This window comes from Amblyomma maculatum, chromosome 2, assembly GCF_055883805.1.
Source record: "Amblyomma maculatum isolate TAMU_Amacu chromosome 2, ASM5588380v1, whole genome shotgun sequence".
NCBI classification, from domain to species: domain Eukaryota; kingdom Metazoa; phylum Arthropoda; class Arachnida; order Ixodida; family Ixodidae; genus Amblyomma; species Amblyomma maculatum.
In genome coordinates this window covers 100,780,315-100,805,756 of record NC_139345.1, presented here as the reverse complement: position 1 = coordinate 100,805,756, position 25,442 = coordinate 100,780,315, and the positions used below count along the sequence as shown (strand labels likewise).

The 25,442-nt window shown below is 43.3% G+C and overlaps 1 long non-coding RNA gene across 7 annotated transcripts; it reads right to left on the bottom strand.

The window, feature by feature from the left end:
• Window positions 1-935: 935 nt before the first annotated feature.
• Window positions 936-24,163, bottom strand: LOC146199408 (uncharacterized). Of its 7 annotated transcripts, none has more exons than XR_014705071.1 (6): window positions 23,891-24,163; window positions 23,444-23,544; window positions 14,494-14,605; window positions 9,579-9,732; window positions 3,396-3,624; window positions 936-1,189 (listed from the first exon to the last, which is right to left on the bottom strand). It is a non-coding gene; the product is annotated as an uncharacterized LOC146199408 (long non-coding RNA). The 7 variants fall into 7 exon arrangements; XR_014705074.1 differs by having other exon boundaries at window positions 9,579-9,685; XR_014705075.1 differs by having other exon boundaries at window positions 9,579-9,675.
• Between the last annotated feature and the right edge of the window lie 1,279 nt (window positions 24,164-25,442).

The window sequence follows — 25,442 nt, the reverse complement described above, 5'->3', positions numbered from 1 at the left end:
GCTGATGGTGTGGCGAACTCTTCCAAGTGGTACAGGCAGACACGGATAAGTGATACAGTGGGCTCGTCAAGGTATATATGTATACGAGAGAAAGCATATCCTTCTGGAGGCGCAGAAATACGTTGGTATATCTATCTTCTGTTTGTGGAAGAAAAAGAAGAAAATTGACCTAATATGCATGACAATTTTTTTGAGAAACTACAAGAAACCACAACCATGTAGACCATCGGTGGGATCATAGCTTCGGACCTTTACATACCGCATAAGGTACACTTTATTGAGAGAGTAATGTAGTTCCGTCATAACAATCGCCATCTATCCCCTTCTGCGAAAGGTGAAAGACTGAAACGATTCTCTCGCCCCTTTCTCTGTCAATGATAAGTGGTCTGTGGCGGCTGTTTCCCCCTCCCGACGGGTGGCCTCTCTAAAAACAGAAGGAGTACTAGAACTCCATTTGGAGGAGTTTTCGCTTGTCCCATATACGACTCCTTTTTCCAGAGTAAAAGAACTCTCTCTAGCCATAGAGTAATCGGACTCCACTGATGGAGTACTGCGCTACTCCTGTGAATAGAGTAAAGGTACTCCTCCGAAAGGAGTAAAACTACACACTGTAGTAGCGTCCTACAACTCTTCCAGGAGGAGTTCAAGGACTCCACTGATAGGAGTGCCTGTACTCCTTCAAGGAGAGTTTTATTTTACTCCTCCTGATGGAATTTCATGGCCTGTTTTACATATCCTACCATTTTTTAAACCAGTTCCAGCCATATGTTTTGTAGGACTCACTTTGGCCATACCTTCCTCTGCAAAACGGTGCATAGTATTTCCACTACACACTGTTCAATGGTGAATGTAAAAATTTTTTCCACACTTCTTGCACCATACACACAACAGTCTGTGATGTGAAATCGGTGCTTCAATAAATAGGGATGCAAAAGCACGCTGATGACAGCTTTTATTTTCTCACAATTGCTGTGCATGCCAGCAATACATTTGGGATGTGCTCTGTGAGGTCTAGGCCCATCAGTGTTTTCGACACCACAGTCTAATTGCCATTAGATGCCCAGAACACTGCTACAAGCCAAGTGATCCTGTGAGCAAAGTTTTAACCAAGTGATCCTGCCGCTCGACCACATCGCAGCTTGCCGAGCCGAGTGAAGCCGCTCAAGATATCCTTGCATTTTCCAGGTGGCTGCATATAGAATAAAAACAATGCAAGGGAGGTTAAAGCAAACCATTATAAGCAACTAAACATACTCCTAATCTCAAGTTTTCATTTTAACCTACAGCTAATGCAACAAAACAAAACATGGTGTGAACGCCTGGGGTCGCCACCTAGGTATGCCCTAGCAGTGGCACATCATGACCAAGTGTAGACTTTTCATTCTAAATCATTAAACAAAGCTAGTGATCTAGAAATCCACATACTTCGTTTATTCTGACTGCCAATTTGCTATACCTCAAGTGGGAATACCACTATGCTAGTCCCTCAGAGGCTAAACACAAGCCTGGCCGGCACTGGACCGTTTGTTGCTCAAGAATTGGCTTTGGATGTAGAACACATGCAGCTGTACTGGCGAACCTCCACTCCCTCTGGAGTTTACTGAGGCCGCTTCTGCAGAGTGGCATCCATCTACAACTAAAAACAGCGCTGCAGAATCTGAATTGGAGTAATGGAAAAGCACGGAATCTGCTGTTGGTTGCTTCTGTTTGCTTAATTCACTTATTGTTTACCCATTTTCTTTGGCACTTTCAAATTGTGCACCAATCCCTTCCTATGCCCTTCTTCAGCTAGACTTCCGGTTGGTAGTGCGACGTCACAGCCTCTAGCTCACATTATCCACTTCTTGTTTATTCATTTTAGTCTTTGGTACTTTCAAATTGCACAATCCCTTCCTATGCCCTTTTTCAGCTCTATTTCCAGTTGCGTGACGTCACACCTTTGACGCCACTCTAATTGACTGCCTTAACTACTTTAGTCTTTGGTACTTTGAAATTGCATGCTAATCCCTTCATATGCCCTTTTTTAGCTCGACTTCAGGTTGTGTAATGTCACATACTTGAAGTCACCTTAATTCACTGGTTTAATTATTTTAGTATTTGATACATTCAAATGTGGCACCAAGCCATTAGCTAATGAGACCATTTTTGCCTTTACTGTTTCATTTTTTGCCTCTTATTAATTACCTAATTACCTTAATGGCCTAATTCTTTGCACACATTACATCACCCTCTATCAATTAACACCACTCATTAACCTCTACGATTTCTCAATCACTCACAACTGCTACGAACATGATTTTGCATGTTTTGCCTCTAATTAATTACCTAATTACCTTCTTGGCCTAATTATTATTTCGCACACAACACTACGTCACCCTCTATCAATTGGACTCATTAACCTCTACCACTTCTCAATTACTCACAACTGCTGCAGAGAACTTTTACATTTTTTGCCTGTAATTAATTACCTAACTAGCTTACTGGCCTATTTTTCGGCAGCAACATTATGTCAGCCTCTATCGATTGACACCACTCATTAACCTCTCACGTTTCTTAATTGCAACTGCTGCGGACACGATTTTGCGGGTGCGGTCTACGGACAGAAATCTGTGAACATAGCGAAGTAACGCTTTCGTATTAACTTGAATGAATCCTTGAGTTTAGTTATATTTAGAATCCAGGAGAAGAAGGCTTTTGTGTCAAATATCAAGAAGGTCATAAAGGCACGTTCGGTGTGATGACTGCTCCTGAACCACGCTAGCTTCAGCGATATAGTGAATAAAATCATGAAGCAGATATTGCAGTTTCTTGTTTTTCATGCCTTCCATGACCTATACTGATTTCTGACACAGCCATTGCTATGGCATTGAAATTGAAACAGATGATGGGAGAGATTGTATTATTTAGCAGCCATAAACAAATACTATGTGTTAATCCATGTATAGTCATGCACACTGTTACAAAGACAACACGCAAAAAAATCGGGGGTCCTTTAAACTCTACCTTAAGTGTATGATGGAGCACATTGGGGCTTCCGTGTGGATTCTCATTCATGTACAGACACTTCACTACAGGGTAATTGAGTAACCCCACAATTTATTCTATTATGTTGTGCATACTCATTAACGCAGTTGTAAGCCATCACATTATGTTAGACCACATAAAGATATAGAGACCTGCTTTAACCAAGAGATCTGAACCTACCTGAGTCACCTGGGGATGCCTGGTTGACTGCATCCAAAGAACCTTGGATCCAGACAAAGACATGCTACCCCTAGGTCACTCGGGCACATTTAATGGCTTGGTTAAAGCCAGAATTCCTATCTGCCAACTTAAGGTCTATTCACACTTGCGACTACCAGTCGCGCGACCAGAGGAGAGGAGCTCGCCACTACCGATGTTCACACTTGCGACAGTCGCCTTCTCGTTCTGTTCTCGTTCCGAACGAGTTGGGAGTAGGAGAGCTGCTGGGCGATGACAGTGAACGTCGGTAGCTGCCGCCTGCCAGACACTTCAGCTTTTTCAGGCGAGCCGGTACGCATGCCGCGCTCTCGTGTTTCCAGGAAAACGCCGACGACGAATAGACAATGTCAATCACCGTGGTGTCAATATAAAATGTTGCACCTGCGTGAAAAATCCATTTCTTAAAAGTTCATGGTATTTACCAGATAGTCCAAATATCTTTCCAATCTCCTCCCAGGCCATATCCTATCTCCCTGCCTTTGAATTCCGGGTGCCGTTTGTTGAAAAGGTAGGGGTATTCTTTAATTGCATTGAGAAGGTGCTCGATCAAGTACTCCGGGACCTCGCTGATTGGTGAAATGGTTTGCGACTAGTAGTCGCGCGACTGAAAATTCGAGCAGTGCCCGATCGGCCCGCGGCAGTCGCTTTTCGACCGGCGGCAGTCGCTTTTCGACCGATGCGACCATTTGCGACTGTCGCTTTTCGACCAAAACGGTCACGCGACCGCTGCTAGTCGCAAGTGTGAACGGGCCTTTAGCCGTGTCATGTAGACTCGTGACATGCACAACCACTGAGCAGTGTCCAGCCATGTCACCAGCCAACCACCACCTGCTAGAGATATGCCCATGATTTTTGCTCAAAATGCCTATATCAGACTATATCCAGAATAAAGCCATGAATGCTGTGGCATTATTATGGTGTCTATACAATTTTAAGTTAATACTGCCACTCAAGCAAGACCATGACAATGTAAATTTTGAAGTGACGCTGCTTTTGTAGTAATGAAATCTATCAAATGACAAATTACATAGGGAAGCTAGCAGCCAGCGAAACTAGAGAAAGCATAAGCAACGTTTTCAATTTTTATTCATATTTGTCTTGTTTGTACCTACTGGCAGCCAGACATGGCAGGATTATTTTATGCTCGCTGCAGCCCTCCAACTAGCAGACAATGGAGAGGGGATATAGAAGTGAGAAATTTATGCACTATTTTTAAACTGACTAGAAGGACAGGAGTATCATGCGACATTTCTTTTATCCGAGGGCATCATAGGTGCTCTTAGCTGATCCATGGTGCCCACCTATGGTATCTTTTTCTTTGTCAGCTGTCGCTGCTTATATACGTATAATATGCATGCGGCACTCTTTCCCACCAGGCAACTGACAATTGCAGATTTCTATTTCATAATGAACTCACTGAACTCGGATTCTCTATATATCTTTCATCTGTCAAGTGCATAGCCTCAGCTTATTTTATGGTATCATTTAATGACCTTCTCGAGTGTGACATCAGATCATAGCCCTCAGTACATGCTCAGGCATGCGCATTCATGCAAGCATATCGCCAGTGTGTGAAACACAATCTGGGTGCATGGTATTTTATTTTTCAATGCAGTGGAAATGAGGACATGCTCTGGTAATAGCTCAGATATATTTGAGATGTACCACATGCATGCACTATCATGTTTCACTTCAGCCATCAAAAAGCAATGTTTCTCAAATGGGAGTCACGATTTTAGGAGTCCAAAAACATATGATAAAAAAAAAATGAAAGGTCATGCAATAGCTTTGACCCAGCTAGACACAGCTTTAAATGGCTAAAAGGGCACAGGTTTAAAGCTGATTTTAGTTTCTCAAAACTCAACATAAAGGAGTGCGGAAACAGGGAGCATGAGAGAGAGAGCATCAATGGGATTTGTCGATGCCAGCATCGGTGACGCTCGAACTTTGGCTCCATTGCTGGATGGGAATGCAGTGCAGTCTTAGGAATCTATCAGGGGAAAAGAGGACACTATGTGGTAGAGCTGACACGACAGTGTGTCTGTTGCATGCCGTCATCCATGCATAACGTTGATAAGAATGTTTTTAATATGCAAGCGCCTCTACCATAAATAAAAATTAAGCTGCACACCGCAGGTTTGAATTCTTTATGCAATTGGGGCTGGTACAAAAGCAGCCAATGGTGTGTGCTGTGCCGTCACTGTGGAGAAACCGCTAGCATGACCAACGTGACAGTCCTTGCATGTTGGTGTCCATGCATGATGCATGACGCGGAAGATTGGGAACGAATAAAGTGATAGATAGTGCATGCATTGGTCATTTCTCAAATATTTGAGTGTTTTCCAAAACGCGTCCTTTTTCCACTTTGCAGAAAAATGAAATGAAGATGTGAAAAATGAGTGCACTCATGATACTGATGTACAGGGTCCTTCAAAATATGTGCGAACACGGCGAAGCGTTCGCACATATTCGCATATTCGCACATATTCGAAGCGTTCGCATGCGCACATAGCGTGCGCATGCGCCACATTGTTTCGATGCGCGACCGCGCCGGATGCGCTGACGCTCACGGAGCGCGGGCACGCTTCGCCGTGTTCGCACATATTTTGAAGGACCCTGTACATGTACGAATTAATGTGCCTTCCTGACTAAGCACAGGGAGCTGCAATCCGCGCTAATGCCCGAGAAAGCCCTCAAATAGCAAGCCATGTAAAGTAAACCGAGTATGGACTTGAGATGAAATGCATTTTACAAATCAATCGGCTTAATGCGCATAGTATGACGCAAACATCTGCACTTTTAAATGGTGAGAAGAGATATGTTGCCCCACACACACAAAATAAGTAAACAATGGCAATGGAAAGACACACATGATGTCCATCACGAGTGGCAGAAATAAGCACTATCCTTGAGATTGTACGATATGTCGTGTTCAATGAAGTACCGCACATGCTCACCACTTCCATATCACCTCTGTTGTCTGCTAGCTACCCAAGCGCAGCCCGCACTAAATCATCCTTGTGAAAGTCTGGCATCCAGCAGCATATCGTCGAGAAAAAATGAACGCATTCTGGAGCAACCAAAAGTAGCTCCCCTCCCCCCTACACACAGAAAAATGCAAGAGCTGGCTCCACGCTCGGGCGCCCCGTAGGCTAATGAGATACCTTAAGTGCACTCAAAAGGCAGCACGTATGCAGAAACTAAAATAAAAAAGAAGAGTAAGTGTGACAAATGTCTCAAACGTAATTTATATTCATTACTTTACCTGTTTTTGCTGTGCTTTTGGTCATTTATTTTTAATGTGACAGTATTGAAGGCCCCATTCTCCCCAAAATCTTGCATTATTGTTGACAATGTCGTGAGCAAATAGTCATAAGCAGGGTTCTAGCATTTGGTAATAAGCAGGTGACATTTTTGTGGGTCAGGCATTGAGTTTTGGTGTTAGTTTGTGTGGCATCATGAGGCCGCATGAGATGCCGAATTGCTAGGAGCTCCTTGTGATTGAAGAGTGAGATGGCAATCAAGCCCCTCCGAGTCGCACTTTTATAAAATTGTTAAAGCAAGTATATATATGTCAGGTTGTCTTTCAGATAATGTGGTAGCTTATCACTGTATGTTAATAAATGTTTGAAATAAATGGATCAGTGACGAAGCAACTAGCAGCATACCCTTAAAGGCAGACTTTAGGTATCCCTGCAGGTTTTAAAGTTAGGTTTAATTTATTTTTCCGAGATTTTTAACACCTGCTTTCCTTCCGGACTTGGTTTCCATTTGTAGCACCGCGTCGATTTAAGGTGGTCTCTGTTCCTGCAAGGGTGAAAAAATGAGCTAGCTGGTAGTTCATCTCTGGGAAAAAAAAACAGCACTCTCTTGAGACAAGGACAAAGCGCTGTGTTGTCATCTCTTTCTTTTTCAATGTCTTAGGAGTGCGGTTTATTTTTTTCCCAAGCTCTCTATTCTTACTGAGTTTTTTCATTCCACCCCAGATGCATTACCTAAGCAATGAAGAAGATGAATTTGTTTACGCATTATCGCCTACTGTTGTTTTTATTTTTTTTAACCTAATTTAACAGCTGCCACATGTGTGTGTATTCGATATGTCAGACTAAAGAGAAAATCCTCGACAGCTTGGTACCAGTGAGTACTTATGGAACTTGTTGGTACTGGTTTCACTACTTTTTTCTAGCTCTGAAGTAGAGCCCACCTATATTGGCCTCAGCTATCACAAATGCTTATTGTGAACGAGGGTGGAGCTACTGTCAAAATATGTGTTTATAGCCTTGAGTTTGAGACAAAAAGAACTACTGAGGTCACCCTGCTTTGTTATAACGAACAACAATGCACCATAAAGTCACCCTACTGTCAAAACATGCATGAAGATCAGAGTATATCCTAACTCCCATTATCATCCTCAAAGAAAGTGTCGAGCATGTAAAAAACAGTGCAAGAAACTATAAATCGGAAGCACTAGTAAAGTTAACCACTGCCAGAGCACATGCTTACAGGCTACAAGGTCGATCAGTTGGTCCGTCAGTGTGCCGGCTAGGCAAAACTTCTGAAGTGTGAGCAGGGTCAGGGTAGCAGCAGCTTCACTAATGCTATTCTACACTGGCAGTGATCAACCACTGACAGGGCATTGAGAAGTTTGAATACGAGCCACGAAGTATGCTTTGTTAGCCGAACTGGTCACATGAGAATGTGTCACCTGCCCAACTGGATCTGCACCTTCTCAATTACTGGAGCGTGCAGATAGCACACAGAGCAAATAATCTGCACCTCTCCTTTGTAGGTAGAGCAGTGCACACTCATCAATTGAAACTAGACAGCAGCCGATGGTGTTATGCTAAAGAGCCACTTCCTACCAGGCTTGTTGGTATGTGCAGATCTACTTGTGCAGAAAGGTTGCTTCAAAAGTAGAGCAACGGCGACTGGGTATCAGTTTATTTAAAGCTCGATGTGCAGCTAGAATGCTTTAAACAAAAACTATGCGTACAATTGATGTTCTGCATGCACATCTGCTTGGTTAGCCTTTAACTGTTGAGGGTTGATGACAAAAACACCGACCCACCTAACCACCAGCTGTCGTGAACACCTCAACTGCTTTATTATTGCATTCCTAAAGCAGCACACCCACAACCAATGACTGCATCAGGCGCCTGAATGCTTGGATATCTGACTTTATTTGTATTTAACAGTAAACAAAAAGACAATGTGAAGGTGTATGTATCTATAGATAGCTCTGTTGCTGACTTTCAGTGGTCAGTTTAAACAATGTGTAAAGGCCAGCACTTTTTCACGTGTTTATGTCCATAAAATTTAGTAAGGGTTACATTTTTCATTCAGAACTGATACTGGTGTCTTTCTAATGCACCGTTAATGTGTGGTAAAAACTGCAGATTCAGTTCTTACAAAATTATTGCAGTCATGTGATTTATTTCCCAGCAGATGGCTGCGGTTTCACCCCCAGGGCACATATATGGCAATTTTGCAGTGATCTTAACTGAAGGTGTAAGGAAATAGCATCATGAAAAGGCAAGCAATTAGCTGAAAGAGCATAAACAAGACCACTGTAAAGGCAAATTGCTTTACGTTGCTAGTGGGGACGCAATAAGTATGCTTATTACGGTTGCCTGTGCATAGTGTCACTTTTCCTAGTAGCCTGAAACAACAGACGGATGCATTGCTACAGACATACAACAGATATCTTTCAGCAGGGTGGCAAGAAGGGAGAGGTAGACTGCAGATTATCTTTGCATAATGCAGTCTAGCACTTTGCCAAGTGTAAATAATACTGAGAAAGGGCAACCCTTTTATGCAATACATTTTCTCAAAAAGCCTAAACGACCTGATCATCCATACCAAGGAAATATAGAGTGCCTTTTACACTCGACTAAGGGCTACATTTATGTATGAGCCACTCCTTGTAAATTTGGAACCTGTTATTTGGAAGGAAATGGAATCTGCATAGTACAGTGGCCCTGCATACACCCCGAGGTACTGCCCCTGCCTGCTGCCATCATTATCATCGTCTAGCTCTGTGGCATATAAAGAACAATTCAGACACATCTGTACTTTGCGCATGGCAGCAGTCAACCACGTAATGACACCATGAGGTTAGCTTGGAGTGTCACTTTAGCCTGTCTGTTTGCGTATTTTCAAATCTTTGCATGTGATGTCCCCAGATGCTGTTGTTGTTCAAAGGTTCAAATATATGGGTATTTGAGATGCAGAGCCTGTAATTGATTACTTCATATACCAGGGAGATGAGGAGCCAGGTTTTAGTACTGCAGACAACAATAGCAAGAAACAAGAATAAGAGCTGGCGCGGCCCTTACCCTATCTGTAACATGCTGATGGGAATCTCAAGAAGACATCGGACCCGCCACATGCCCGAAGTGTTGCACACCAGCTGCAGAAGTGGATGTTCGCCACCTGCTGTGCACTTGTGCAGGGACCATCAAGGACAGATTCAGCAGGAAGTAGGACTAACTGCAACAAGGCAAGCGGACTTCTCCAAATGGCTCACCGACAACTATAAGAGCAAGAGCCTTCTTCGGTTACTTATGGAAAACAATTTAGATGGGTTTTTATAATATGCCTTATGGCGAGCTTGCAGAATAAAAAAAAAACCTAAATGTATGTGCAATTAGCCAGATATAGCATCATACTGTATTGCACAGCTGATTCCACCGAATATATTTGCAAAATTGACTGATAATTGCTACTTTCATGCAAGATCCACACAGAAGTTATATCTAGCAGAGTGTAAAAGTTTTAGGACTGCTACCACTTCCTTTTTTGCATGATGCTTGCCATACCAAATTCAGTAAGCACCCTGACCCTGTCAAGCTAACGTCTAAGCTCTCTGGAGTGCTTATGTTCTTTTGACCGAGTCATTGGTTGTGGATAAGCCACTATAGCAACGCAATAATATAGTAATCGAGGTGTTCACAACAGCTGGTGGTAGGTAGGCTGGCATTCTTGTCATCGATCCTGAATAGTCAAAGATACTGCGGCAATGCTACCAAGCACATGTGCATGCAGAACATACATTATACATGTAATATTTGTGTAATGCACTCCACCAGCCCAACAACCTTTAAGAAAGGTGATATCGGATCGCTGTTGCTTGGACCACAAAGCAACCTTTCCGCTCAATTACGTCTGCACAAACTAATAACACACTGCTACCTACACTCTGCAGTAGTGGAGAAGGCAGAGATCCAACTAAGAAGGTGATGCATTGCAATGTGACCAGTTGGACCAACACAGCATACTGCGTGACAAGTATTCAAACTAATTAAAACCCTGTCAGTGGTTCATTTCCTGGCAGTGTAGAGAAGCTGCTGCTACCCTAATTCTGCTAACACATCAGTCCTTACACACATACACACTGAGTGGCTGACCTCGTAGCCTGTGGGCATGTGGTCAGGCGGCAGTTAACTTCACTAGCAATGCCTACCGCCTTAGTGTTTCTGCATACTAGACACTTTCTTTGAGAGTGATAACGGAAGGTAGGATATGCTCCGATGTTCATGCATGTTTTGACAGCGGGATGACTTTATGGTGCATTGTTGTTCAATATAACAAAGCAGGGCAACCTCGGTCGTTCTTTTTATCTAAAACACAGGGCTATAGACATAAGAAAAAAAATATAATACTACAACATTAAGTGATAAGGCATAAACAAAGAGGCATGTCCTTCTTCATTACTGTAGGTCATGCATCTGAGGTGAAATGAAAAAGCTCAGTAAGAACAGAGAGCTTGAGAAAAAATAACAGCGCATTTTTAAGACATGAACAAAAAATGACAACAGCACTTTGTCAAGTGTGCAATCAGTTTTTCCTTTCCCAATATGAACCAGCAACTAGCCCGTTCTTCCACCCTTGCGAGAAATGAGACTACCTTAAATTCACACAATTATAAATGAAAACCAAATCCGGAAGGAAAACAGGTGCTAAAAACAGCCCTCGGATAAATAAATTAAAATTAAGACCTGGAGGGATACTTAAAGTCTGCCTTTAAGGGTATAATGTGGTAGTTTGACTGTCTTCAGTCTGCATTTCTACAAGGTGACCCACCTTTTCGTACCTGCATACTGCTATTCGCTTCGTCACTGATCCATTTATCTCAAACATTCATTAGCATACAGTGATAAGCTACCACATTATCTGAAAGACAACCTGACATAGATATATATATACCTGCTTTAGCAACATTGCACAAAAGTGCGACTCGGAAGGGCCCATCTCACCCTTCATTCGTAAGGAGCTCCAGGCAATTCGGCATCTCATGCGGCCTCATGATGCCACACAAACTAACAACAAAAATCAATGCCTGACTCACAAAAATGTCACCTGCTTATTACCAAATGCTAGAACCCTGCTCGACTTTTTTGCTCACGACGTTGCCACCAACAATGCAAGATTTTGGGGAAACGGGGCCTTCAATACTGTCACATTAAAAATAAATGACCAAAAACACAGCAAACACAGGTAAAATAATGAACATAAATTACATTTAAGAGACATTTGTCACGCTTACTCTTTTTTATCGTTAGTTTCCGCATACGTGCCACCTTGTCACTGGGCTTAAGTTATTAGCCTAAGGGGCGCCCGAGCGTGGAGCCAGCTCTTACATTCATTTTTCTGTGTGTATGGGGGGGGGGGTCATTTTTTTTCTGATGATATGCCACTGAATGCCACACTCTCACAAGGATGATTTAGTGTGGGTTGCGCTTGGGCGGCTAGCAGACAACAGAGGTTATATGGAAGTGGTGAGCATGTGCGGTACTTTAGTGAACAAGACATTTCGTACAATCTCAAGGATAGTGCTTATTTCTGCCAGTCGTGGTGGACATCTTGTGTGTCTTTCCATTGCCATTGCTTACTTATTTTGTGTATGTGGGGCAACATATCTCTTCTCACCATTTACAAGTGCAGATGTTTGCATCATACTATGCTCATTAAATCGATTTATTTGCAAAATACGTTTCATCTCTCAAGTCCGTACTCAGCTTATTTTACTTGACTTGCTGTTTGAGGACCTTCTCGAGCATTGCCGTGGGTTGCAGCTCCCAGTACATACTCGAGAAGGCACATTAATAAGTGCATGTACCGTCTTCGCCAAAAGTAACCAGGCTGCATGTTTTGCTTCTTGCTTGTATTCTGAAGCTAACATGGATCCCCTGAGGATCATAACTTTTTGGCAAGTGAAGACAGGAGCTCTCATTTATGTTGCACCAATTTACAGCATCAGAAGTTTTATGAATTCTCTGCTAACCGACTGAGAAGCGGAACACGCAGCCTGGTTACTTCTGGCAAAGACAGTACATCAGTATCATGAGTGCATTAATTTTTCACGTCTTCATTTCATTTTTCTGCACAGTGAAAAAAGAATGTGTTTTCGGAAGCACTCAGAAATATTTGAGAAATGCCAAATGCATGCACTATCTATCGCCTTATTTTTTCCCAATCTTCCCCGTGTGAGCCATCATGCATGAAAAACAACATGCAAGGCCGTACTGCCACGCTGGTCATGCTAGCAGTTGTTCCCCACAGTGAAGGCACAGCACACACCATTGGCTGCTTTTGTACCAGCCCCAATTGCATAATGAATTCAAATCAGAGGTGTGCTGCTAAAGTTTTATTAAAGTAGAGGCGCTTTCATATTAAAAACATTCTTATCACTGTGGACAGGAGACTATGCACGGTGGAGCGTCGTCTGAAATGCAGGCTGCAATATCAAAGGACACTTTTTTTTTTCTTTGCAGGGAGGGGGGAGGGAGTTGATTGACTCAGTGACCGACCCTCAGACGAAAGCGCTTGATGAAGATGCTACTGCACAAAAGCAATATAGAATAAGGCATGTTTCCTTCAGCATAAATCACGGTCAGTCAGCTTATCAGCTTTAGCTTATCGACGCATGATTTTTCGCATTACACTGGCGACGACGCCAGCACGACCAGCACCTATCACCGTAGTGTGAGGTTTTCGGCCCCGCGACACCGACGGAACTGATCAATGGAAGGTCGTCAAGAGGTACTGCTTTGTTTAAAAGTTTTGTCTGCTCCTTTAATGTTGCAAGGTATGCTCTCGCCTCAAGGTAATGCTTGCTTACTCTTAGTTTTTGGACCGAAAGAGCAACGGCAATACCTCAGCAATCAGGAACATAATGCTAACCCCTCCCCACTTTCGTGGCGCGGGTACACGGCGGGTAGAAACGGACAAGTACCTTTTTATATGCGTGAGTGCTTGTTGCTAAAACAAGCTAAATCTCATAGTGTAAGAATAAGATGCTTCTGATTGTATGCTGAATTATAAGCATGAGCCCGTCCATTTCAGCCTCCTCGGCAATCTCTAGACGAAGCCCAAAACAAGTCCGAGGATCACTAAAGTTGCATATTATAGTAAAGGCTTTTCAAGGAAAAGAGAATATGCGAATAAAATATTTTTGCTGAAAAAAAAAAATCTGTGACCACCATCCAAGCATGAATGCAAAAGTGCAGCCTACATAGACTACATCGCGAATAGCAGACGACATGGGAATGATATCTCATGACGTCAGCGGCCAATGGTTGCCAGACCAGAAAGCCAATTTCAATAATAATAAAAATTATTTTTAAAACTATCTGCTGCACCGAATGAGCTCAAATTTCGAGGATTTATAATTTAACGTGTGAGGAGTGAAATGCAATTACTAGTTTATGCTCAGTTGTTAGCTGTCGTGACCACCTTAATGAATCAAGTGAAACGTGATAGTGCATGCATGCGTTACATCTTAAAATATTTCTGAGCAATTACCAAAGTATGTCCTTTCCACTGCGCTACAAAAGTAAATACCGAACACTCGGACCGTGTATCGCATGCTGACGATATACTTGCATGAATGCGCATGCCTGAGTGCACAGGGAATTGAGGTCTGCTCTCATGCTCGAGAAGGTTCTCGAACAATGCTGTAAAATAAGTTGATGCTAGAACTTGACAGATCAAATATAATTTGCAAATCCGAACTCATTAAGCTCAATATGGAACGAACATCTGATCTTGTAAATTATGTGATGGGAGACAATGTCACACACATACAAAATATGTATGCGGCGACAGTTAAAGATGTAATAAATGAGCACTGCAGATCAGCTGAAATGAGCACCTGCCTGCACATTATTAAAGACACCCTTAAAACAAAAGATAATTTCACCCGAAGCTCTGCGGTCCTAGTCAATAAAAACAGCCGCAGACATTCCTCACCTCCCCATCACCTCTCCGTTGTTTGCTAGTTGGATGCGAGTAGCCAACATAAAATCATCCTGGCAAGTCTAGCAGCCAGCAGGTAGCCCGGAACTGTCCACCTGGAGAAAGACTAACGCCAGAGCAACCCTAGTAAACAAATGGCTGGGCTGTACTCAGGCGACCTGCGGACAGTGGATAATCTAAGAGGCCCACTGATATACACAATGATAGTCAAGGAAAGAATACATATCATCAAATATAAAGCAAAGTCAACTAGTGTATTACAAAAAAAACAGCATTGAAGAACTGTGATTGAGTCCCCTTGAGTACAATTACATGTTTGGGAACAGAACAGATACAGTGACTTATAAACAAGAATCACTGATTCTCATGTGCTGCCAAGCAGAAGCACACCTGCTGGAAGGGCACAAGATCAACCAGTTCACTAATTATTGCCATTACTTAACACAAGACAATGACAACAAAATTATTAAACCAAGCATTGGCTGAAGGAAGTGCTTGAGAACAATACACTCAATCAGTGTCACATGCTGCATGGCAGCAATAGCAATAAATCAGTTGTCAAAATAAGGTAGTGATCCATTTTATGCAATTACCTACACAGATCATTCTCTTAAGATTAAATAAGGAGTGCAACAATTAACACACATATAGCATGGAAGGTAATAGTAGGCCTGTAGTAACTGCACTTAGCCACAAAGTGATTGGTCAAGAGGTTGTACATGGGTTGAATAGCATGCCCACATCTGCTATACTGTTCTTTAAGGATGTTACTCCACATTAGCACACTTCAGATGAACAGGCAGCATGAGCAGACAAACGGCCTTGCTCATATTTTATGTTCTGAAGACTGTCCTATACAGCAAACAATTGAAGAAATGCAATTTAAACACTGGCCAAACACACCCATTTATGGATCGTTCATTTCTCACTTTCTGATGTGAACGCTTTTTCAATCTGTAAAATGGACAGTTATCAACATGCATTGCTTAGAGCTTCAGCATGGCTACGGACCTATAAGGCTGCCGCGATACCTCAAGCGAAAAGATTCTGAATTAGAGGGACATCACTGGACAGCGCACTACAGAAAAGCAACTGGAGTGGCTGAGGCTTCAGAGGGCATAATCATACATACTTACCGGGATGAAGACCAAATCAAAGATGCTTCCCACTATCTCACCAAAAAGCAACCAAAAAGAATTTACAAATTGTTGCCTCAGTTAGTGACAGCCTGTTCGTAACAGGGGGTGAGATAAGGGCCTTAATGTGTCAGATAAATTTATTAGGCAAAGGCGTGACAAAGCAGGATTCAGATAGGATGGCTACACAAAAGCCCTAACTTTAAGGCATTACTGGGTGGGCCTGTACTGGGTGGGCCTAGAAACAAAAAGAGTGCTGCCTAGTTGCTAAAAAGTAAATGATTATACTTTTGTCTTTTGACCTAAGGCTTGCTTTCTTATATACCATGTTTGTTTTGCTGCCAAGGCTGTAACTTTCATTAAATACTGCTATTTTAAGGTATGATCCCCTTTATGTCAATGGCCTCAGGCCAAGCACTCAAAAATCCTTAAACATGTGAAGGGGGGGGGGGGGGGGGGGAGGTTACCACAAAGACAGCCTCTCACCTCTTCCCTGCATTGATGGTCAGCTGAGCTCCCAAGCTTATTTTGTAATCATTGCCACCAGCTCCTTTCTCACCTGCTAAAAGGACCTTGCAAGGATAGAAAAAGTTGTCGGGCTAATGGTGTTGATTCATGGTTGACAGTGCTTAATTAACCACACGGACAGAGTAAACACATAAAAGACGAACACAGGCTCTGAACTTTAACCTTATTCTGGAACCACTGATACTCTGCTTATATACCCATAAAGGCACCGACTACTGGTGATTTTCGACACTTGTGACAAATAAAAACAAAAAGAAGTACCGTAAGAGCAAACCCGAACAAGGGGAGAACAAAATAGGCAAATCATTTTTTAAGCCGCCAACACGTGGACCAACGGACTAATAACAGAAAAAAAAATGCAATGGTAACAGAAAATGGGTAACAGACGTAAGCTAACAATTACACAGCAAAACGCACGAGATGAAGTACACTAAAGCTGAAAGAAAAAGTGCATGACAAGAAAGATGAAGCCAACAATTGACCGCTAAATGCAGAAGATGAGCACTAAATAGCTAAAACAAAGCAAATTAAGGAAATGCTCATGAGCAACAAGGGTGAAGTCTACAATTACATTGCGAAAGGATGAAGATGAGGTGCATAAAACGAAACAATAAAGATAAAATGTCAAGAAATGAATTCAACAAATGTTATAAAGCTAAAACCAGGCTAGATTAGAGAAGTCCATAAAGAAAGGCAATCTTTTTTTCCAAGAGTGAAATGGAGGGGATACTAACACAATCATCCTTGAGCCTGAAAATCTTGGCAGCTTTAACTATTTCATGTGTCAGCTTATAACGATGAGTTTTTAACACAGTTTTTTTTCGAAGATTGGGTGGCATGGCTTCTTTAAGTCGGTTCCTGCAGTGGACGGGCAGATTCCTGGGGGATATACCTGATAAGTCATTTGAATGCTCCATTAGCCTTCATCGGCCAGTTTGGTCCATGTATAGCTTACGGCAAGTGAAAGGCTTAGAGTGAGCGCCTTCCGCACGTGCTGCTAAGGTTTTCTGTGCTTCTTAGTGCGGCCTCTTTTTTATTTAATTTTTTTTGCTTTTCTTCTTCATTAACGATTCATCAAAGCTGCAGTAGTTGCTCGAGGGCAGAAAACAACGTCAACTCCTGCTTTCTTTTCACTCGTCGTAAAGTTGTGGGAAATTTGGTGCATGTAAGGAATCCCTGGAACATTATCGTGTTGCCTATGTGCTTCAGCACTTTTTCTGAGACAGTGGAAAGGACTTGTAACGGGTACCCTGATTGCGTGAGCCTGCATATCTTTTTCAAGAAGCTTTCTTGTAACTTGTGCTCGCATGACTTGTTCAGGGCATTGACAAGGGCGGACTGGATGATATTTCTTCTAACCAGCTTTGAACGAGCGGAGTCATATTATAGGAAGGGCTAGTTGCCCCTTGGTTCAAATGCCCAGCTCACGTGACTGGGTGTGAAGATGCTTAGTTCCAAGAAGCACATGGAATCATTGTTTGGCATTTCTTGCTTTAATTCAAGGGGAGCCAGGATACTCTTAAAGACACTCAAAACTTCAGGTACTTCATGAAAAAAGGTTTCTACGTCACGGTCTAAATTAACTAAGAAGTCGTCCCCAAAGTAGAAAATTTTTTGAATTCGTGAGTTTTCAAAGTGATTCCTGAGACTACTGTCATGCATAACTAAGAACAGATCACTGAGCAAGGGAGTAAGCAATACATGATATGATGCAGATCCCGTGCTTTTGGATAAGGTGTGAATCATTCCTTTCTGCAAATGTTTATTTTAGATACACAGAAAACAATTCTAAGAGACCATCTACAGAGACACCACACTCACTCTGGGAGGATATGGTTCCATGTTGGTCAATAGCTTTGCGAACGCATTTCATGAGGTCCATCTTGAGGTATAGAATAAAACAAGCCTTTTGCGTTTGTAGAAAAGGCATGATAGGCTTTGTTTCTTTTCCCGTTCAAAAACCTAATGACTACATCTGCATTCTTTACCAGAAAGGGATCATCGATAAAAAGTAATTTCAGGTTGCCATGCAAATACATAGTGACGTCTTTCTGCCAGATATACCTCTCGTGCCCTCTGTGCGTTATTGTTTCGGAGGATACCTGGCAGAAAGACGTCTCTATGTATTTGCAAGGCAACCAGAAATTGCTTTCTATCGATGATACCTTTCTGGTAAAGAATGCAGATGAAATCATTAGGTCTTTGAACTGGAATAGAAAGAAAGCCTACCGTGTTTTTCTACAGATGCTAAAATTATTTTATTCTATACCTCAAGATGGGGGACCTCATGAAATGCGTTCGTGAAGCTATCGACAAACCTGGAGCAGTATCCTTCCAGAATGAGTGTGGTGTCTCTGTAGATGGTTTCTTGGTTATGCTTTCTGTGTACCTAAAATCAACATTTGTTGAAGGGAATGGTTTACACTTTATCCAAAGTCACAGGATCTGCATTGGATCATGTATTGCCCCGTTATCAGTGACCTGTTCTTAGCTATGCATGACAAAAGTCTCAGGAACCATTTCAAACACTAACAAGTTCAAAATATTTTCTGCTTTGTGGATGATTTCTTGGTTCTTTTCGACTGTGACAAGGAAGCCTTTTTTTTTCATGAAGTACCTGAAATTTTTAGTGTCCTTAAGAGTGCCCTGGCTCCCCTTAAATTTATGCACGAAATGCCGGACAATGATTCCATGCACATCCTGGAACTAAGAATCTTCTTCACACCCAGTTATGTGTGCCGGGCAATCCGCCTTTTGCGCGAGGATGTGGCACCATCATGCGGGAGCGGGCGGGAAACACATTGAGCGGCAGTGTAGCAGACGACGCGAGAGCGCACCATACGAAATGGCCATGCCAACGCTGGTAGAAAGCGAAAGCTTCCCCCCTTTTTTGGCCTCGGAGCGGAAAGTAGTGACAGTGATTGCAGCATATCATGTTCACGCAGTATGGGGGAAGGTAGAGCGTTTTCACAATCCACTCATAACGCACGTACGCATATACTATCTTCGTATTGTAAGAGCGTGTAGCGCGGGCCGTGTTCGACGCGTGCAGGTTTTCGGCAGACAGGAGAGCGTGGGGGCAGAGAGAGAGAGGGATCTCAAAGGGCAAAGCAGCCAGGGGTTTGTTGATGCTGCAGAGCTAGGTGGAATCGTCTCCTGTGACTTTGAGCGGCGCATATGCGCGGGGTGTCTTGAGTTACCGAGCACAATGCGGTCACCGCGGCGCCGGCATGGTGCAATGGGCGTCGCTTCCTCCTCGCGTCATCTACAACCGTGCAGCTATAGGATTTCATCCACGAAGATCGGCAGAGAGTCACATATACACACCCCGTGAAAAGGGCATTGTCCCGGCCGAAATGCACACCTGCAGGAAACGCGCTGCATTTTTCTGGCAATGGATGATTCAGAGCTGTAGCCGGTTTCTGGCCTCAGGAGTCGGAACGGATGTGGTCGCAGTGGTGAAAAGGTTCCCGGTGCGCAGAGAATGGTCATTCTGTTGTGAAAGGATCTCCAACGTTCATTTCTGCCTCCGCCGCGATTTCTGCGGAATCAACAACTTGGTGACACATATGTGAATCTCCTACATATCGGATGCGCATCTCGGTCAGGAACCAACCCTGTTTTACGTCCAGAGCGATCCACTCTGCAAGTGAACAAGCATGAACCCTCCAGGAGACTCATTTATTGTGCCGGGCGGTTTCCTTGCCGTTGCGAACGGTTCGACGAAGACGACGATTATCAAGCTCCCTAACCAAGTGCATCTGATTGCGTACATTAAAGGAACAAGGTCCGGATGCTTTGGCGTGCATGAAGGCGAGCCTTTAATTAAAAAAAAAAAAATACTGTGCGTCGTGCAAGTGCGTCATATGCTCCGAGCGGCAAAAACACAGATACTACAGGTATGTATGCATCTAAGCGAAATAGGCATGATGAAAAGTACCTACTGGTTTTCACCCAGGCTGTAGCGCACCAGTGATAGCTGCAATGAGGATTTCTTCGGTGCGTGATTGCTTCAGTTGCACCGGGGCCTGAAGGCGATGTATTTTGTCCCTTCTTATCTTTATGTGCGAAAGGGCTAGGTAGCTTAGATATCACAGGCGGCTGTGTGCGCTAGGCCGTAATATTTAGCATGTTTTATCGTGACTGCCACCTCACTAACAAGAAAAAAAAAATACGGCGTTTTAATGCACTGCCGTTCGCGAGCCTCATGACCAGCTCAACCACTCGGCTCGCTGACGGCGGTGCATCACAACACCTTTTTTTTTTTCTTCTTTTTAGTCAGGCGGCAGTCGCAATAAAACATGCTAAATATTACGGTCTAGCGCACACAACCACCTTTGATATCTGCGCTACCCGGCCCCTTCGCAACAAACGACAAAATACATCGCCATCAGACGCGCCGAACAAATGCTCATTGCGGCTATCACTGGTGGGTTACAGGCTTGGTGCAAACTCCGGTAGATACTTTTCATCATGCACATTTCCTTTAGATGCATACATACCTGTAACGAAGTGTTTTTCGCACAGTCGAGAGCACGCAGTCGGCTGCCAAGGTCGCCCATTCACGTCTTGACGCTTGGTTGCCCTAATCCAAGCTTCACGCCGTTGCAGGTCGCGGCTTGCCGAAGGAAACCTAACAAAACGCGTCTTGCATCCCGGCACGCCTCGAGAGTGGCAGACGTAAGCGGCACAGGTGGTTGGCATCGTTTTACCGAGGCTGTGAACGTACCGCGCCTCCAGCCCCCGTGCGTTGGCTATGAGTGCGGCGACGAGAAGCGCCGTCGACGCCTCTCAGTGTGTTTTCATCAGTCGCCGCTGGGGCTTCGCGCATGTGCAGAAAACTCGCGCAAAAGGCGGATTGGACCAAGGGGAAACAATCCCTTCCTAACATGCAGCTCCGCTCGTTCCAAAGCTGGTCAAAAGAAATATCATCCAGTCTGCCCTTGTCAACGCCTTGAACAAGTCATGCGAGCACAAATTGCAAGAAAGCTTCTTGAAAAAGGTATGCAGGCTCACGCAATCACGGTACCCATTACAAGTCCTCTCCACTGTCGCAGAAAAAGTGCTGAAAAACACCAAGTGCAAAAACACAACCACTGGCTGAAGTGCACAGGCCACGCAAAAAGGTTGCAGTGATTCGTTGCATGCACCAAATTTCCCACAACCTTACGATGAGTGAAAAGAAAGCAGGAGTTGACGTTCTTTTCTGCCCCTGAGCAACTATTGCAGCTTTCGTGGATCGTTAATGAAAAAGAAAAGATGCCGCACCAAGAAGCACAGAAAACCCTTAGGAGCAGTGTACAGAAGGCGCTCACTCTAAGCCTTTCACTTGCCGTAAGGTATACATGGACAAACAAGCCTTTTTGATGCATCAATGAAAGGCTAATGGAGCATTAAAATGACTTCTCAGGTAATCCCCCAGGAATCTGCCCGTCCACTGCAAGAACCGACTCAAAGAAGCCATGCCACCCAATCCTTGAAAAAAAAAAAAAAAAAAAAACAGTGTTAAAAACACATTGGTAAAGCTGACACATGAAATAGTCGAAGCTGCCAAGATTTTGAGGCTCAAGGATGATTGTGTTAGCACCCCCCCCATTTCACTTTTGGAAAAAGAGATTGCCTTTCTTTATGGAATTCTGTAATCTAGCCTGGTTTTAGCTTTGTTACATTTGTTGAATTCATTTCTTGACATTTTATCTTTCTTGTTTGGTTTTATGCACCTCATCTTCATCCTTTCGCTATGTTAATTGTTGACTTCACCCTTGTTGCTCATGAGCATTTCCTTAATTTGCTTTGGTTTAGCTATTTAGTACTGCTTGTGTTCTGCATTTGGCAATGTCAATTGTTGGCTTCATTGTCGCTGTTCATGACGCTTTTTTTTTTCAGTTTTAGTGCACTTCATCTCGTGCATTTTGCTGTGCTAATTGTTACCTTTACCTCTGCTACCCATTTTCTGCTCTCCTTCCACATTTGTATTTTTTTTGTACTTATTAGTCCACTTTCCATGTGTTGGCGGCTTAAAAGATAACTTGCCTATCTCGTTCTCTCCTCGTTCGGGTTTGCCCTTTCGGTACTTTTTTGGGTTTTTATTTGTCACATTAGTTTTTGTTGCCTGTCAAAAATCGCCACTTGTCTGTGCCTTTATGGGTATATAAGCAGAATATTAGTGGTTACAGAATAAAATTGAAGTTCAGCACCTGTGTTCGTCATTTATGTGCTCTTTACTCTGGCCGTGTGGTTAAGAGCTGTCAATCATGGCTTACAAGAATGGGCATTTTCTGCCGCAGGATTCTTTCCCTATCCTCACGGCGCACACTGTGAAAGTGCACCTTGAAAAGCTTTGTAGCCCATTACACTAGCTTGGCTTCCTAAGGTCGCTGATATGAAAGTCACTGAAAACATTTCAGGCATTAAAAGCCATTTTGCAAAAAAGGGTCCTGCACACTGCAAATTCTGATGAGTTATGGAAGGCCATCAAAAGTGCGTGGAAAGAGCTGAAGCCGATGCAACACTGTCGTGCCAGTGCTCTATGACTCCTTGCCATGCCAAGTCTGCTGTCATAGAGCTCGGTGATGACTTCCTCCGCTACTCAACTTCCTGTGTGCACTCAACATTGGTCCCCACCCTCATTTTCTTTTTTTTGTGTGTGTGTGTTTCAGCAAGCACGCAGCAGGTCACTGAAATGTTTCCAGATTTTTTTTTAGATGTAGGACATTTTGCATTATTTTGCACAGCAACAAAGAATATTCTTTATGACTCGACAATTAATTCGTGAGCCATTCTTAGCAGCTTCTCTTTCTTATGAGCATGACCTAAATAGCAACTTTACTTCTTTGAGGTTTCAAAGTGGCTTTATAACAGCATGTCCATGCTGCAGCTATAAAAAAAGTATGCATACTGTTTATAAGTGACTTTTCTACAGAAGAAAAAAAGTATGCCAGGAAGTGAAAAATGAACAATTCATTTTCTTCGGATTAACTCACGATTAGTTCCTTGATTGGCTGCTACACACGACACTAATCTTCAGAACATAAAGTGCAAGCAAACACATTCGCATACTCAAGCTGCTTGCCCATCTGAAGTGCCCTAATATGCAATGACGTCCTCAGACAGAACAGCCTAGGAGACCATGGCAACAGCTGACCGCACTTTGTGGGCATGTGCTTAGCCTAAGGCCGCGGTTCCTCCACTTGTACAGCATAGGTAGGCAAATAAAGCATTTATCACCATTAATCATGGTAGTGCCTTTTGAGAATCATGTGACGGAAGAACACACTTACGAGCTTAATGCTGTTCACGGGACGCCTTTAGCAACCAAGCAAGCATCCACCCTGAGCAAGCAGCTGTCTTCCAGGAGAACATTTTCAAAAACAGTGTACACCTGGAAGTGCAAGGAACAAAATTGTAATGCCTCACTCAACCGGACGTAAACGTGACTGCCGATGCATATTTGTGATGATAAAAAATGGAAGTTATTAAAGTATGTATGCACAAGAACACATACTTCTGTGTCTACGGAAGAAAATTAGCGGTTACAGCACTGCCAAAACAAATAGCGCCTACGCGCCCCCCATGTTCGAACAGGCGACAATGCCACTGCTCCCAGTACAAGAAAATAGCGCTTGGTAAAACTGAGGCTTCAAAATATGTGCTAATGAACAGAAGTCTACACGCTTTTGCGCGTTTTAAACTTGCAGTTGCGGAAAAAAAATAGAAGCGAACCTTACCTGAATGACTCCATTATTGTCCGGAGACCGTTGATGCCGTTGGCGAGCGAGCATTGAAAGCAAGTTGCAGGTCATATCCTGTGTGCGCGCTGCAAATGGTGAACACTGCGAAGGCTTGAGGCTTGCGATGCATTTCATAATGATATAACAGGGTAGTTTAAGAGGTCAAGCCGGCGGTAATAAAGGATTTCTAAGCGAAATACGATGTAACTGACAGGCCGCAAGAAAAAACAACGCACAGCTAACGCAGCGCTTGAACTGAACAAGGAGAGCAACAGTTGCGCAACGCAAAAAAAAAAAAAGAAAGAAGAGGGAGCAGGAGTTTGATAACTATCAAGTATTTGTGAATGCATAAATTATTTTCAAATAATAAAGTTCATTTGTGAAGTTAGATGGTCGTAGGTTATTCATTTCTTCAGGTAAATTTGGTTTGAGCAGTTGACAGTTTCGTAGTTGAAAACAGTAGCAGACGACACGCCTGGAAGCCTTTACCCTTGATAGCTGATTACTACTATTTAATGCGGTATCACGCAGACAGGAGGAAAAAATGAAAAAGAAGCCTGCTTCAATGTCCAATACGGACACTTGTGCTGCCCGAGCAACAATCGAAACATGTGTGGTACGGAAAGTTATAATTTCTTTATCGCAGGAGTAAAACAACCTTTAACGCTATCTAAATCTGCAGGAGTAGAATGTTCACTTTACTCATTTTTTCTTGGAAGATTGAAAGGCCATTTCACTCTTCCTCGCATATGGCAGGAGTAAAGTGAGATCTGCAGGAGTAATTAGGCTGTTTGACTCTTGAAATAAGAGTTCCAGTTCTTAGGTGCGCACCGTCAAAGTCGTTGTGGATGCCCAATATGGTGAGCACGTTGTAGGTAGCCATGCTGGGTAGAAGCGACGAGAGCAGGATTACGGCCCTGTTTTGGAACACAAACTCTGCCAGCGAGCCGGAGCCAGTGAACGAAAGGAAGGCCCAAGATGGCAGGAGCAGGCACACGACGAAGGCGCACAGCAGGGCCGACCAAACTGCGATGAAAGGTTGTTGAGAGCTCGTGAAACAAGTAAATGATGATGAATCAACATTTATTGGGCCCGAAATAAATATATGGTGCACGCAGGCAGCCTAGTTTCGGGATCCATATGTTCCCAGCAGCTCCTGGTCCCTGTCCGTCAGTGCGAGCTGAACCGACAGGGCGGGGCTGGCTAACAAGGTCTCCCATCGCTCAAGGGGTTGAAAGAATCATATTCGCGATACAACCATTTTCTGTTAGAACTCACGCATTCCACAGCAAGTTTGAAAACAGTTAAGGTCTTTAGCTGTGAGGTTAAGAATTGGAGTTACATGTGTCACCGGTTGAAACACCTCTCGCAAATTAGCATCTGACGTGACCAGCAACTGGAAGCTAAATAGGAGGAGGAATGCTGACATCACACCAAACACTACACACAACAGCTGCGCAACAATAGATACAAATAATAATAACAATATTAATTGATTCAGAGAATATTAAAGGCATAGTATGTCACACTTGTCCGAGGACACCTGAAC